Consider the following 14,959-nt stretch of genomic DNA (forward strand, 5'->3'; position numbering starts at 1 on the left):
TTTTAATCAATAGTTTTTCAGTAATAACTTAATATTTAACATATCACTCAATTTTAATCACAAAAAGAGAAAATCGCAACAATTTCTCACAACTTTCACTTCCTCCCGCAATGTAATCGCAACAAAAACCTAAAAAACACCGCAACTTTCATCGCAATTTTTTGGAAAACCCCCCGCAACATCAGACATTTTAGCCCGCAACAATCACAAAAAAGGCCTGGGGGAACTGATTAAATGTACACACTGTGCTTTGGCTGTGAGTTGGTCTAGTGGTTAGTGTGTCCGCCTCTTGACTGGGGGATCATGAGTTCGACTCATGGTCGGGTCATACTGAGGACCATCATAAAAATGGTACCTACTGCCATCTGGTGAGGCACGCCACAATACAGATGTGAGTAGGGAGTCAAACTCTCGCAGTCACCAGAAGACCAGCCCCCCACTGTAACCCTAGTTGTATAGTTGAGAGGTCAAGGGCTATAGAAACGGAGATCGGCAGCGCCCAATGTGCCTTAAAGTGCATATCATGGGTAAATTCAGGAGCAAGATCAATGTAATTCTCCTATTTTATATTAAACTTTGGTCAAATATCTGTCACATTTTGCATTTTGTGCAATTTTTTTACCTTGCGTAATACCAGAAAAATTCAGTTGAAATCAAGCCATTTGAGGCGAATTGGTCCGCCTCGGAAAATCTTGGCATTTGGATTTCCCGGCAAACATTGATTTTTGTGACGTCACATGCGGGACGCCTCCTTCTGAATCCTACATCAGCGCTGGTTTGTTTATGAGAAAACGACCTGGTGGTTTTCTGCAAATTTCTTCAAGGTTATCACGTAATTATTAAAATGGTTAACAGATGTATTGTAGGCGGGTGTAGCAACACCAATATTGATGGGATTAGTACTCATCGTTTTCCAAAAGACTGGACAATGAGAGAGAAATGGGAGCACTTGGTCTACACAGGCTGTGCACTGAAACTGTGCAAAGCTTGCGCAGCCTGCTGGCGCTTCCACAGGTAACGTCACGAATCTGGCTCCAGACTCCCTTGGGATTTTTCCAGACGCATTTCGTTATTTTCTTTTTTTCTGCTGTAGACAGATGGCCTTGTGCAAAATTACCCTTCTGGATGAGTGTGTAAAGGGACACACTTTCATCTCATCTCATTATTTCTAGCCGTTTTATCCTGTTCTACAGGGTCGCAGGCAAGCTGGAGCCTATCCCAGCTGACTACGGGAGAAAGGCAGGATACACCCTGGACAAGTCGCCAGGTCATCACAGGGCTGACACATAGACACAGACAGCCATTCACACCTACGGTCAATTTAGAGCCACCAGTTAACCTAACCTGCATGTCTTTGGACTGTGGGGGAAACCGAAGCACCCGGAGGAAACCCACGCGGACATGAGGAGAACATGCAAACTCCACACAGAAAGGCCCTCACCGGCCACAGGGCTCGAACCCGGATCTTCTTGCTGTGAGGCGACAGCGCTAACCACTACACCACCGTGCCACCACATGCTTTCATATAAAAAAAAAACATTGGTCCAGAGTTTGCACTTTAAGGGCCTGGTTAGTACTGCTTGGGAAGATCAGGCCCTGGTAACCTCACTACTTACAGTACTGCACAATGTGGACATGTAGCGTTAATTTCTGACAGCATGCACAAGCAATGCTCCAAAGGACTGCAGGATACACACGGCAGCCATATTGCGTACGTATAGTTAAAAGCAATTATTCTATCCACATTCACTGGATATGAGTAATCATGCACTTTGATTGGCTGCTGTACTACTAGGATATCAGCTCATATATTGTGAGTAGAGAAAAACAAAATGGCAGAGCGTGTTGCTGAACCAACTGAGGACAAAATAAAAACTACTCAAAAACAAAACCCCAAAAAATACAAAAAGAAGCAACAAAATATGGAATAAAAGTATTTGATGGTCAGAACATCTTTTTTTATTTTTCAAAAATTATTATTATTGCATTTTTCGCAAATTGTTACTGTTATTTCACTGGTTTGTTTACATTCTAAGCGGAAATGATTTTGTCAGATGTTTTGGAAAAAAGTTTTTATTTATTGAATTTGCAAAAAATAAAAATGCTCTGTTTCTCAAAATACAGTGAATGTGGATAGAATAAAACATTTATTCCACTTATTCTCGTCGTGCATGGCTTATAGCCAACTCAGCTCTCAGCTCATATACGACTCGATTTCGTGGAATAACTTAAGTATACCTCATTCTGCCTTTATGCATGATAAAATCCTGTAATCTGTAAGGAATGTCCGTTTGGACCTAAAATAGTGCAACTTTCTGGAATAGAAAGCTCTGGGCTCTAGTAAATATTTAACATTTTATTAGACACATAAAATGTTCATGAGTTAAATCTGACCTTGTTAACTAAACTCATGAGAACCCATAGTTGAAAGAATGTGTTGTGAAAACTGTTACTTAAATTACTTAAGGCTAAGAGCAATCATCTGAAATGCTAAGACCGTTTTAAAATGATGCCAACAAGTTCCCTAAACAAATAAACACATACTCAAAACCCATGAACTGTTGATGGAAATCAGTGGCGAACTGTGACTATTAGAGCTGGGACTTGAGCTCAGCCCAAACTTAGCCAGACACCAAAAAAGCAACAGGGCAAAGGATTTTGCAAGGGATTGGCAGCAGGCTGTCAGGTTGCTCTGTTGATTTTAAAAGTAACTAAATAAATTATTCAGGAAATGAAAACTTAAGTTTTTCATCTCAGTGAAGAATACTATGGTGAGTGTGCATGGAAGGAGAGTCTGGTGACAGAAATCTTAGGCCCTGTCCACACGGCAACAGATTCAGGTGAATCTGATAAAATTGTTTATCGTTTCGGCCTGGCGTCCACACGGCACCGGCGTTTTGGGTGCCCCAAAACGAAATCTTTTGAGAACGGGTCCCAGAGTGGAAAAATCTGGCAATGGCGCCGTTGCGAAGTCGTCTGGATGAGTAGAACGGATTTGTTTACGATGACGTCACAACCACATGACTGTCAGTGCTTCACGCCGGGTAGAAGTGTAATGAACTCGATGCGAGTTGTCAACAAATCCTATAACTAGTCCAAACACTGCGGAAGCAGTAACCAAAACCGCACACCGCCCGTGTGCTTTCTAAAAACAAAACCAATCCCGCCAGCAAAAATAGGAAAAAAAAGGAGCGATCTCACCTCTTTAGATGTTAGTTTAAGTCCGACAATACATTCCTCAAAAAGGACGTAGAAGAAAGTAATCCATCAACTTGTAGCATTCAATTTATTCCGGACCATTAAAGAATTCTGGAGGATATCAGAATGTTGGCGTACCAGCTCCCATCTACCCCCATTCATTCCTCTTTCCACGTCTTTCGTTTTACGCTACTGATTAATAATCAAAACTTTATGTGGCTAAAGCTACAGAAGAAGGGGTTTATGCGCATGCGTCTACTTCTTCTTCTATTGTTCTGGTGTCTCCAATGGGACCGTCTTACAGCGCACGTAGTGGTGTGGCATGTGTATTGCATCATTTTCAGCAAGCGTTGCGTTGCCATATGGACCTGAAATGTAACTGATCCGTTGCTCATGTGGACACGATATTTTAAAAAAAAAATCTCGTTGTCGTGTGGATGTAGCCTTAGTTTCTCGGTCGTTAGTCTGTACTACTTGCCCTCGATAGCGCTGGCTTTATTAGCATTCGCTAACACTACTGATGAATGCTACACCGGCTGGAAGGTGACTTCACTGCTGTGCTGACGGCGCCGACTCGTGGTTAAGCTCGAGTTGGCCTTCGAGAAGGCTGAGGGCGATAAATTTTTGGTCCCTCCCACGAAATCAAAATCTGATTTGGTGAATTCATCTGTCACTTCCTACATAAACATACACTGTCGTGGCCTTCTGTCCCGGCAATGAAGTCCTAACCAATGACTGATCCAGCTCTAAACTCTTCTCAACCTAGAGACAACAAACAAACAAAAAATCTCACTGGATAACTCAATTTTAATGTTTTCAGGACAGTAACCCTTTCATTTCCGAAGCAAATTTGATAGAACATGAGGCCAAATTAGAATAGAATAATTATAATGAAATTATGAAAGAATGAAAGAAATTAAATATAACATTTGAAATGCTGATATGTTTGGGCCTTCTCTGAAGACCTAGAAGACCCTCTGATAGAAATAAAAGCTACAAGATAAGGCTGAAAAGCTGATTTTTTTTTTTGCTCATATGGTTTCAGTACTATACAGTAGAGTGATGATCCATTCCCCGTCTCAGGACAGGAGATATTTCTGGCTTGGCTTAGTAGAAAGCGTTTAGCTGTCCTTTTTGTGAACTGTCTGAGTGAGGGGGCACTCACACCTGGGCCACGGAGGAACAGTTAAACAAACTCTGTGGTTAAACATTTAAACCACCCCCCGTCACTGAGCCCCGACCATTCCTCACACACACACACACACACACACACACACACACACACACACACACACACACACACACGCACACAGAGGTTCAGTCAACCTTGACTAATGTAGCTTGAAAGCTGACCCAAGAGCCAAAAGATCTCTGGGACTGAAATAGATCAGAGGCAGTAGGAGGTCCAGTAAATAAGGAAGTTAGAGATCTGTAATAATATAAAATCGAGTGCTTGTACATAAGTGAGTGTTCTTTAGTAGCTAGATTCCTCTTTCTTGTCAAACATAAGTTTTACATCCCTTCTGGAACGAGATCTTCCCCATGTATTCTGTATAGTGCTATTCTGAAATAATCTGTCTGGTTTAGTTCAGGAATGGAAAGACAGCTTTGGGCCACGTCCTTGTTTTTGGTGTCAATAAGGGAAAATGAAGTGTTGGGTGGAACACGGGATCAAGAGGTGGATTAAAATTAGCTCGGGTGGAACTAGGAGAGATGATACGGTGCAAAACAATGCTATGGTTTTCAGTGTAGCGTAGTATCTGCTTACAACTTCACATTTTTAAACATTACAGCAGAAACACAGGGTTAAGGGTTAAATTATTTATTAGGCAAAACGCTCAAATATTTAGAATAGACTAGAAGAGAAATGCTGGCTTATTTGACTTTGGTCTCATGGTATTTAAAAAAAAAAGAGATAAAGATATACAAGGTAAAGGAACATCCAGTATCATGTGTTATTGGGACGACTGATCAAAGTACACATGGCGAAAACATACAATGGTGAAGAATTAATATTAAAAAACATCTGATGTACTCTGAAGTGGTTTCACCGAGATTAGACACACTAGTGTTATCAGGTGTCACTGAGAGATTCCTGGATCAGTTGGCTTGGAGTATTAAATGGTAAATGTGGTTGCCACAACTCAATAAACCCCAATTGTATGACAAATGACAATGATAATTCAACAAAAAGAGAATCATCCAAAGCAAATAAATGGTGTCGATTTATAAATAAGTAAGCATGGCACCCTGATTGTTGGAAAACACATCATGGATTTATGAAGACAAAGCAAACATGAGCAAATAGTACACCTACACTTGCTGTACATACTGTATTTAACCCTCTGGGGTCTGAGGGTATTTTCTGGCACTCTAATGATTTTGGCATGCTCTGATTTTGTTGTCAATTTCAACAAATCTAAGCAGTATTTTCAGTCATATGACGTTTTTGTATTTAGCACAAGTTCAGCTACAATAGTATCTCTGTAGTATGTATGCCATGATTGTACTTAAAAAAAAAGATAAATGAAGATGTTGTATAAAGCAGTTTTAGAACTGTGTTGGAATGTTTGAAAAAACTTGACCTTACCCATTGTGACGAACCGTTTTGATCACTTGAGGTGATTCTTTTCAGTCTTAGGAATGTGTCAAGCACAAAAACTTAAATCTGCTCCATTGATTTGGGAAATTAACTGGCCATCAAAAAAATGTATGCCCTATTGTTTTGGGATAAAGGGTTGGCTGCGGGAGGGGTATTTAATGAGAAGTGTAAAAATTTCCATTCCATTCAATGAGAAGAGTGAAAACCCCTCCCACTGCCATCTCTTAATCCCATCAGATCAAGTCCCAATGGGTAAGGTCATGTTTTTTTCACACATTCCAAGACAGTTATAAAACTGCTTTTTACAACAGCTTCATTTATCTGGTATTTGACTTTATTTTAGTATTTGACTCTTCAGTGTGTCTTGAAATTAACTCTTGTACTATTTTACTCAGTTCAGAGCCACAACCAACTCTGTTACACAATTACTCTGTAATTTTGCTCCATCTCCAAATTTTACTCTCTAAACTCAAAATTGAGCAAAATTGACTATTTTTGAGGAAAATACTTTTAACTGTAGAAAAATTGCTCAGTCATGTTTCCTGTGTATACACTATAGTGCACACATATCAACCGATCTGCTCATAATAAATAGAAGATATATTTATACTTACTCGAGTTGATCTTTGGCTAGATCAAGTCAAAGTTAAAAAAAAAAGAAAAAAAGGGCACCGTTCATCATCAGTGTTGCAGTTCTCAAGATTGAATTGAATTGCTGTCCTGAATCATGAACTGAATCATGAATTGATTTGCTGTCCTGAATCATCCGAAGCGCATAAAATCTGCGTGCCATCTCGCAAAAAGTTTTACCTCCAAATAGTCTAAACTATGGCTGACAGAGTTTATCCTGTTTATGGCGGGTGTTCCCACTGCAAAAGAGAAGCCAATCAAAAGCAAAAGAGTGAAAGTGATTATCATACCGTTACCATGTGAGTAGTCTTTTATGAATGTGTAAGTGGGAGCTCAGCGCGCCGATTCCGGTGTGACTGAGTAAGGTGACAAGTTTTATGTTTCATCTAATTTAGGTCATTTTAAAACTATAATATTATTTGGCAGTGGGCACATAGGAAAGTGTAAAGTATATAAAGTTTATGTCAATATGTTTATCATGCTTGTATGAGAAACAACTCGCGAATATATTTATCTAAATACATGACCTACTCATTCTAAACCTGTTGAGCTTCGCCGGTGAAGCTCTCGACCCCAAAGGGTTAACATTTATCCAGTCAGCCAATCATGTGGCGGCAGTGCAATGCATGAAATGATGCAGATATTTTATAGGTCAAGAGTTTCAGTTAATTTTCACATCAAACAAAAGAAATACAACTGCTCACCACAGTTGTATATGGTGGTTATTTGAGTTACTGTAGCTTTCCTGTTAAATCGAACCAGTCTGTTTAAACTCCTCTGACCTCTCTCATCAACAATGTGTTTCCACCCACAGAACTGCTGCTCATTCATTCATTGTTGTTTTGTTTTTCACACCATTTGCTAGACAATATTGTGTTCAAAATAAGTGCTCAGAAATACTCAAACCAGCCCTTCCGGCACTGAGTCACTGAGGCACATTTTGTTTCCCCATTCTGAAGCTCTTGACCTGTGTTTATTACACTGCTACCACATGACTGGCTAAGTGGATAGTGAATGTGTTTCTATTAAAGTGGCCTGTGAATGTGTGTGCCTACCTATTAAATCAATCAAACACTGTTAAATACTCAACTCTGATTGGTCAGAAAGTTTTTTTTTTTTACCTCCGCACCTTTTCCTATAGTCCACTTGCATGTGACGTCACAGCCGATCCAGATTGTAAACAGACGCCATCTTGTTGGTCAAACGCCATATTTCTGCCATCGCAATTTACCGACACTGACTTTCGTTGTTTTTCGCCCAAATCTGCAAATATTACCGTGCCACAATGCCAGAGAGTTGTATGGCATATAAATGCCACAACAGGAGAGGTCAGAAATCAGGAAGAAAGTCTCATAGGCTGCCACGGGACCCTGACAGGCGTGCAAAATGGATTGCTGCTATCAGCCGGGCCGATCCAAACAACAACAACAAGGCATGGGTACCGACTGGAAAGAACGATCACTGGCGCCTGTGCAGTGACCATTTCATCTCAGGTTCGCCATGTATTTATTCCAGTATATCCATGTGGTATCAGTACTAGTACTCAATACTTAAGTGACTTACCCGTCCAATGAGGATTGTTATTTTCTTGTTTACAAGATGCCACATGTGAGGGGGGCTAACAAATCCTGAATTTCTGTAAAGATAACTGTCCAGAGATTTATAAGCAAGCAGTGCTTCACCACTGAACAGCGAGGGAAAGTTAATGAGGTAATTATACACATCTGGGTATTCCACCTCTGGCAGTTCAATATCCACTGACACAGTCGTGAAAACTACGTCCGGTAATCGATAAGGGTCACTAATCTGTAGGTCGTTTAATTTCGACATATATCTAGTTATCTGTTCATTAGAAAAATGAGCTGTGTAGTCCAGCAGTTGAAATTGATCCATTTTGTATACGAGTGCAACAATATTCAGCTGTGTTGTTGACTGACAAGATGGCGGCTGTTTACATTCCAGCCGGGATTCGGTCACGTGACTGCAAGTGGTCTAATTTTCCTCCATTTGTTTGTTTATCTGTACCCAAAGTAACTCAGAAAGTAGTGAATAGATTTTGATAAAATTTTGAGGAAAGATGAGCCATGGGCCAAGGAACAATTGATTAGATTTTGATGGAAATCTGGATATGTATGCGGATCCAGGATTTTTTTTCACTGTTCCCAACATAACTCAAAAAGTAGTGAATGGATTTTGGTGAAATTTGGTGTACAGCTTGAGTATTATCCTCGTTTCAAGTGATTTCATTTTAATGTTCATAACATGAGGCCTGGCAGAGGTATGAACTCTGTCGAGTGCTCTTGTAGTCATTTATTTTCATTAACTAAACGACACTTCATTCCTGTGTCCGAAATCACTCACTGCTCATTATATAGTGAGGTTGCCATTTTGTAGTGCTGTCTGAATGTAAAGTGAAAATTATTACACCCTATGTAGGGCACTCAGAGTATCCCACAATGCATCATGAAAAGTAGTGTACAACCAATGGTCACTAGCCAAGCAATATATCGCATCACTCATTGCGGTTGCATTGAAAGAAAAAAAAAGTGTGATGGGGTGAATAGATGGAGGAAGAAACACGTTATAAACAGACATTCAAGTACAATTAAAATAGTAAGAGAATACAAAATAAGCTAAAGTTGAATAAGACAGATAAAATACAAGAATAAAAGTTACAGTGCAGAGTGAGGAACGGACCGAATCGATCAGATGATTCACTGCCGTTGAATCATCAAATTTGATTTAATAAAAGGCAGCAGCAAAGAAGAAAGTATTCAGCCTTGATTTAAAAAAACTGAAAGATGCAGCAGACACAAAGTATTTTGTATTGATTAATGTAGGAAATACGCTCAGTATAATATGGATTTATCACAAAAATACATGCATGTATTTATTATTTTGAAAACTCACCAGCCGACTGATCTGGCACATTTTAATTGTGCGACAGTAATGATGTAAATAACGGCGTGACGGAGTAGTGTCCGAAAGTGTTTGTTCATTTTACCAACGAGCTCACTATATGGTCCTTTAAATAGAATTCCCTAGATAATGAGTAGGGAGTAGTGAATGAGTGAGTGATTTCGGACACAGGGCATGTATTAAAGTAATGATGGATGTCATTTCTCTTTACTTAGTTGAGCGGTTCTTGACGTAATATGGATTACTACAGTTGTGGAATAGAGTTGTTGACTATATTTTTATTATTTATTATTTACTGTTTGATCTCAAACGCATTAAGAAGGCAAGAAATTGCACTAATTAACTTTTGACGAGACACACCTGTTAACTGAAAAGCTTTCCAGGTGACTACCTCATGAAGCTGGTTAAGATAATGCCAGTAGTGTATAAAGTGTCATCAGGGTAAACAGTGGCTACTTTGGTGAATCTAAAATCTTCTTCTTCTTCTTTTGGCTGCTCCCAATTAGAGGTCGCCACAGCGGATCTTTCGTCTTCATTGCTCCCTGTCTTCTGCATCCTTCTCTACCACACCTGCCACTTTCATGTCCTCTCTCACCACATCCATGTATCTCCTCTTTGGCCTTCCTCGTTTTCGTGTGTTTGGCAGCTCCATCCTCAACATTCTCCTTCCAACATGCTCTGCATCTCTTCTCAGGATGTGCCCATACCATCTCAGCCTCATCTCTCTTAGCTTAATTCCCAAGCTGTCCACATGTGCTGTCCCTCTGATGTGCTTGTTCCTTATCCTGTCCAATCTTGTCACTCCCATCGCAAACCTTAACATCCTCAACTCCACCACCTCCAATTTTGCCTCCTGTCTCTTGGAGAATCTAAAATATGAAACATACTTTGTTATTGTGTTTTTAAACACCGTTTCGTTTGCCACATAATATATACTTATTGACTGAGTGGGAGGGCCAGATGGGAAAATATTTGGTGAGCCAAATATTTTCCTGTCCGGCCAGTCAATAAGCTTTTTATCATATGACCTTTTTTAACTCACATACACAGTGGAAAACAATGAACAACGGTGTGCGAAAAACGAACCAATCAATTTTTATTTGATTGACAGCATACCATTTATATGCTGAATCACCTTTGCACAAGTTTGAAATAACAGTTTGAACTCTATAAAATACCACTGACTTTACTGTCCTCTTGAAATGAAAACGATTTTAAGATGACATCGTTAGTAAAAGCCAGTTCAAACTTGGGCCAGCTCATGGAGACATCATCAATACAAGCCTATTACGTCTACACAGAAGAACTTTGATTTGAAAACAAAATAGAGTCAAGTCATTAGGTATGTGTCTGATAAATCATCCATCCAGCCATCACCTGTAGCCGCTTATCCTGTTCTATAGGGTCGCAGGCAAGATGGAGCCCAGCTGGCTGTGGGCGAGAGGCGAGGAACACCCTGGACAAGTCGCCAGGTTATCGCAGGGCTGACACATAAGAGACAAACAACCATTCACACCTACAGTCAATTTAGAGCCACCAATTAGCCTAACCTTTGGACTGTGGGGGAAACCGGAGAAAACCCATGCGGACACGGGGAGAACATGCAAACTCCACACAGAAAGGCCCTCGCCGGCCACTGGGCTCGAACCCAGGACCTTCTTGCTGTGAGGCGACAGTGCTAACCACTACACCACTGTGCCCATCTCATCTCATTTTCTTCCGCTTATCCGGGGCCGGGTCGCAGAGGCAGCAGTCTGAGCGTGGAAGCCCAAACTTCCCTCTCCCCAGACACCTCGGCTAGCTCCTCGGGAAGAACACCAAGGCGTTCCCAGGCCAGCTGAGAGACATAGTCCCTCCAGCATGTCCTGGGTCTTCCCTGGGGCCTCCTCCCTGGGGGACATGCCTGGAACACCTCCCCAGGGATGCCCGAGCCACCTCAGCTGATTCCTCTCGATGTGGAGGAGCAGCGGCTCTACTCTGAGCTCCTCCCGAGTGACTGTGCTTCTCACCCTATCTCTAAGGGAGCGCCCAGCCACCCTGCAAAGGAAACTCATTTCGGCCGCTTGTATCTGTGATCTTGTTCTTTCGGTCATTACCCAAAGCTCGTGACCATAGGTGAGAGTCGGAACATAGATTGACTGGTAAATCGAGAGCTTCACCTTTTGGCTCAGCTCTTTCTTCACCACGACGGACCAGTAAAGTGACCGCATCACTGCAGAGGCTGCACCGATCCGCCTGTTGATCTCATGCTCCATCCTTCCCTCACTTGTGAACAAGATCCTGATATACTTAAACTCCTCCACTTGAGGCAGGACTTCTCCACCAACCTGAAGAGGGCAAGCCACCCTTTTCTGGTCGAGAACCATGGCCTCGGACTTGGAGGTGCTGATTCTCATCCCAGCCGCTTCACACTCGACTGCAAACCACCCCAGTGCATGCTGAAGGTCCTGGTTTTGAAGAAGCCAACAGGACAACATCATCCGCAAAAAGCAGAGATGAAATCCTGTGGTTCCCAAACAGGATTCCCTCCGGCCCCTGGCTGCACCTAGAAATTCTGTCCATAAAAATTATGAACAGAACCGGTGACAAAGGGCAGCCCTGCCGGAGTCCAACATGCACTGGGAACAGGTCTGACTTACTGCCGGCAATGCGAACCAGACTCCTGTTCCATTCGTATAGGGACCGGACAGCCCTTAGCAAAGAGCCCCGAACCCCATACTCCCGAAGCACCCCCCACAGGATACCATGAGGGACACGGTCGAATGCCTTCTCCAGATCCACAAAGCACATGTGGACTGGTTGGGCGAACTCCCATGAACCCTCGAGCACCCTATGAAGGGTATAGAGCTGGTCCAGTGTTCCACGACCAGGACGAAAACCGCATTGTTCCTCTTGGATCCGAGGTTCGACTATTGGCCAGATTCTCCTCTCAAGTACCCTGGAGTAAACCTTCCTGGGGAGGCTGAGAAGTGTGATTCCCCTATAATTGGAGCACACTCTCCGGTCCCCTTTCTTAAAAAGAGGGACCACCACCCCGGTCTGCCACTCCAGAGGCACTGTCCCCAACTGCCACGTGATGTTGCAGAGGTGTGTCAGCCAAGACAGCCCCACAACATCCAGAGACTTGAGATACTCAGGGCAGATTTCATCCACCCCCAGTGCCTTGCCACCAAGGAGCTTGCAAACCACCTCAGTGACTTCAGCTTGTGTAATGGATGAGTCCACCTCTGAGTCATCAGCCTCTGCTTCCTCAATGGAAGACGTGACAGTGGGATTGAGGAGATCCTCAAAGTATTCCTTCCACTGCCCGACAATATCCCCAGTCGAGGTCAACAGCTCCCCACCCGCACTGCAAACAGTGTTGGCAGAGTACTGCTTCCCCCTCCTGAGGCACCGGACGGTTTGCCAGAATTTCCTCGAGGCCGACCGATAGTCCTCCTCCATGGCCTCACCGAACTCCTCCCAGTTCTGAGTTTTTGCCTCCGCAATTGCCTGAGCTGCGGCACGCCTGGCCTGCCGATACCCGTCAGCTGCCTCAGGAGTCCCGGAGGCCAACATGGCCCAATAGGACTCCTTCTTCAGCTTGACGGCATCCCTTACTTCCGGTGTTCACCACCGGGTTCAGGGATTGCCGCCACGACAGGCACCGGAGACCTTGCGGCCACAGCTCTGAACAGCTGCATCGACAATGGAGGCAGAGAACATGGTCCACTCAGACTCAATGTCCCCCGCCTCCCTCGGAAGCTGGGAGAAGCTCTCCCGGAGGTGGGAGTTAAAGACCTCCCCGACAGAGTGCTTGGCCAGACGTTGCCAGCAGACCCTCACCATACATTTGGGCCTGCCAGGTCTGTCTGGCTTCCTCCTCCGCCAGTGGATCCAACACACCACCAGGTGGTGATCAGTTGACAGCTCAGCCCCTCTCTTCACCCGAGTGTCCAAGACATAGGGCCGGAGATCAGATGAAACGACAACAAAGTTGATCATCGACCTCCGACCTAAAGTGTCCTGGTGCCACGTGCACTTATGGACACCCCTATGCTCGAACATGGTGTTTGTTATGGACAAACCGTGACTAGCACAGAAGTCCAATAACAAAGCACCACTCGGGTTCAGATCGGGGAGGCCATTCCTCCCAACCACGCCCCTCCAGGTGTCACTGTCCTCGCCCACGTGAGCGTTAAAGTCCCCCAGTAGAACAATGGAGTCCCCAGTCTGAGCACCTCTCAGTACCTCTCCCAGGGACTCCAAGAAGGCTGGATACTCTATACTGCTATTCGGCCCGTAGGCACAAACAACAGCAAGAGCCCTCTCCCTGACCTGAAGGCGCAGAGAGGCGACCCTCTTGTTCACTGGGGTAAACTCCAACACATGGCGGCTGAGCTGGAGAGCTATAAGCAAGCCCACACCAGCCCACCGCCGCTCACCCTGGGTGACTCCAGAGAAGTGGAGAATCCAGCCCCTCTCGAGGAGCTGGGTTCCGGAGCCCAAGCTGTGCGTGGAGGTGAGCCCGACTATCTCTAGCTGGTACCTCTCAACCTCCCGCACAAGCTCAGGCTCTTTCCCCCCCAGCGAAGTGACATTCCATGTCCCAACAGCTAGCCGCTGTGTTCGGGGATCAGGTCGTCGAGGCCCCTGCCTTCAACTGCTGCCCAATCCACACTGCACCGGCCCCCTACGGCTACCTCTGTGGGTGGTGAACCCACAGGAGGTTGGACCCACGTCACCGCTTTGGGCTGAGCCCAGCCGGGCCCCATGGGCAAAGGCCCGGCCACCAGGCGCTCGCATACGAGCCCCAACCCTGGGCCTGGCTCCAGGGTGGGGCCCTGGCTGTGCCATACTGGGCGACATCACGGTCCTTGATTTTTTTTTTAATTTCCATAAAGGGTTTTGGTGAACTGCTCTTGGTCTGGCCTGTCACCTAGAACTTGTCTGCCTTGGGAAACCCTAACAGGGGCGTAATGCCCCCGATAACATAGCTCCTAGGATCATTCAAGCACACAAACCCCTCCACCACAATAAGGTGGCAGTTCTAGGAGGGGACCACCGTGCCGCCCCCTGATAAATCATCTGGATAATAAAATTCACTTTCACCGTGCTCAGTTGTGTCACTCATTTTTCAAAGTAACAATTCAGAGCAAAATGAAAACGATGGAAGCAAGAGAAACGAATCCGGGGCCACATACGGCTTTTCCATACCGGATTCAAAAATCCGCATCTGCTCAGTCATGTGACTTTTCCTAATGGTTTTATTAAGAGCGTGCGTGGGTCCATATGGGTCATATGATAATTCCATTTATGTTCTATGTGTTATTTCATCGTTTTGATGCCGTCAGTATTGTTCTACAATGTACAAAACAGTCAAAATATAGAAAAACCTATGAATTAGTAGGTGTCCAAACTTTTGACTGGTAGTGTGTTTAAATAAAACACTAGCTTTGATGTTTTAGTGCAAGCTGCAATCTTCTAAAGATATCACAAAAAAAAAAAAATCACAGTGAGATATTATTTCTAACACGACAAGCTGCATTTTTAATAAATACACAATTGTTATGGTAAACAAAGTGCTGCACTATTAGAGGAATAAAACACTTTAGGGCATAATTTATTCCT

General features: G+C 43.7%; 1 protein-coding gene across 5 annotated transcripts in view; it reads left to right on the forward strand.

The window, feature by feature from the left end:
* The window catches only part of LOC132899294 (A-kinase anchor protein 13), a 230,217-nt gene that overhangs the window by 20,245 nt on the left and 195,013 nt on the right, over window positions 1-14,959 (forward strand). The gene's annotated exons all lie outside the window — the stretch shown is intronic.

The sequence above is a fragment of the Neoarius graeffei genome, chromosome 15 (genome assembly GCF_027579695.1).
Source record: "Neoarius graeffei isolate fNeoGra1 chromosome 15, fNeoGra1.pri, whole genome shotgun sequence".
In the NCBI taxonomy this organism is placed as follows: domain Eukaryota; kingdom Metazoa; phylum Chordata; class Actinopteri; order Siluriformes; family Ariidae; genus Neoarius; species Neoarius graeffei.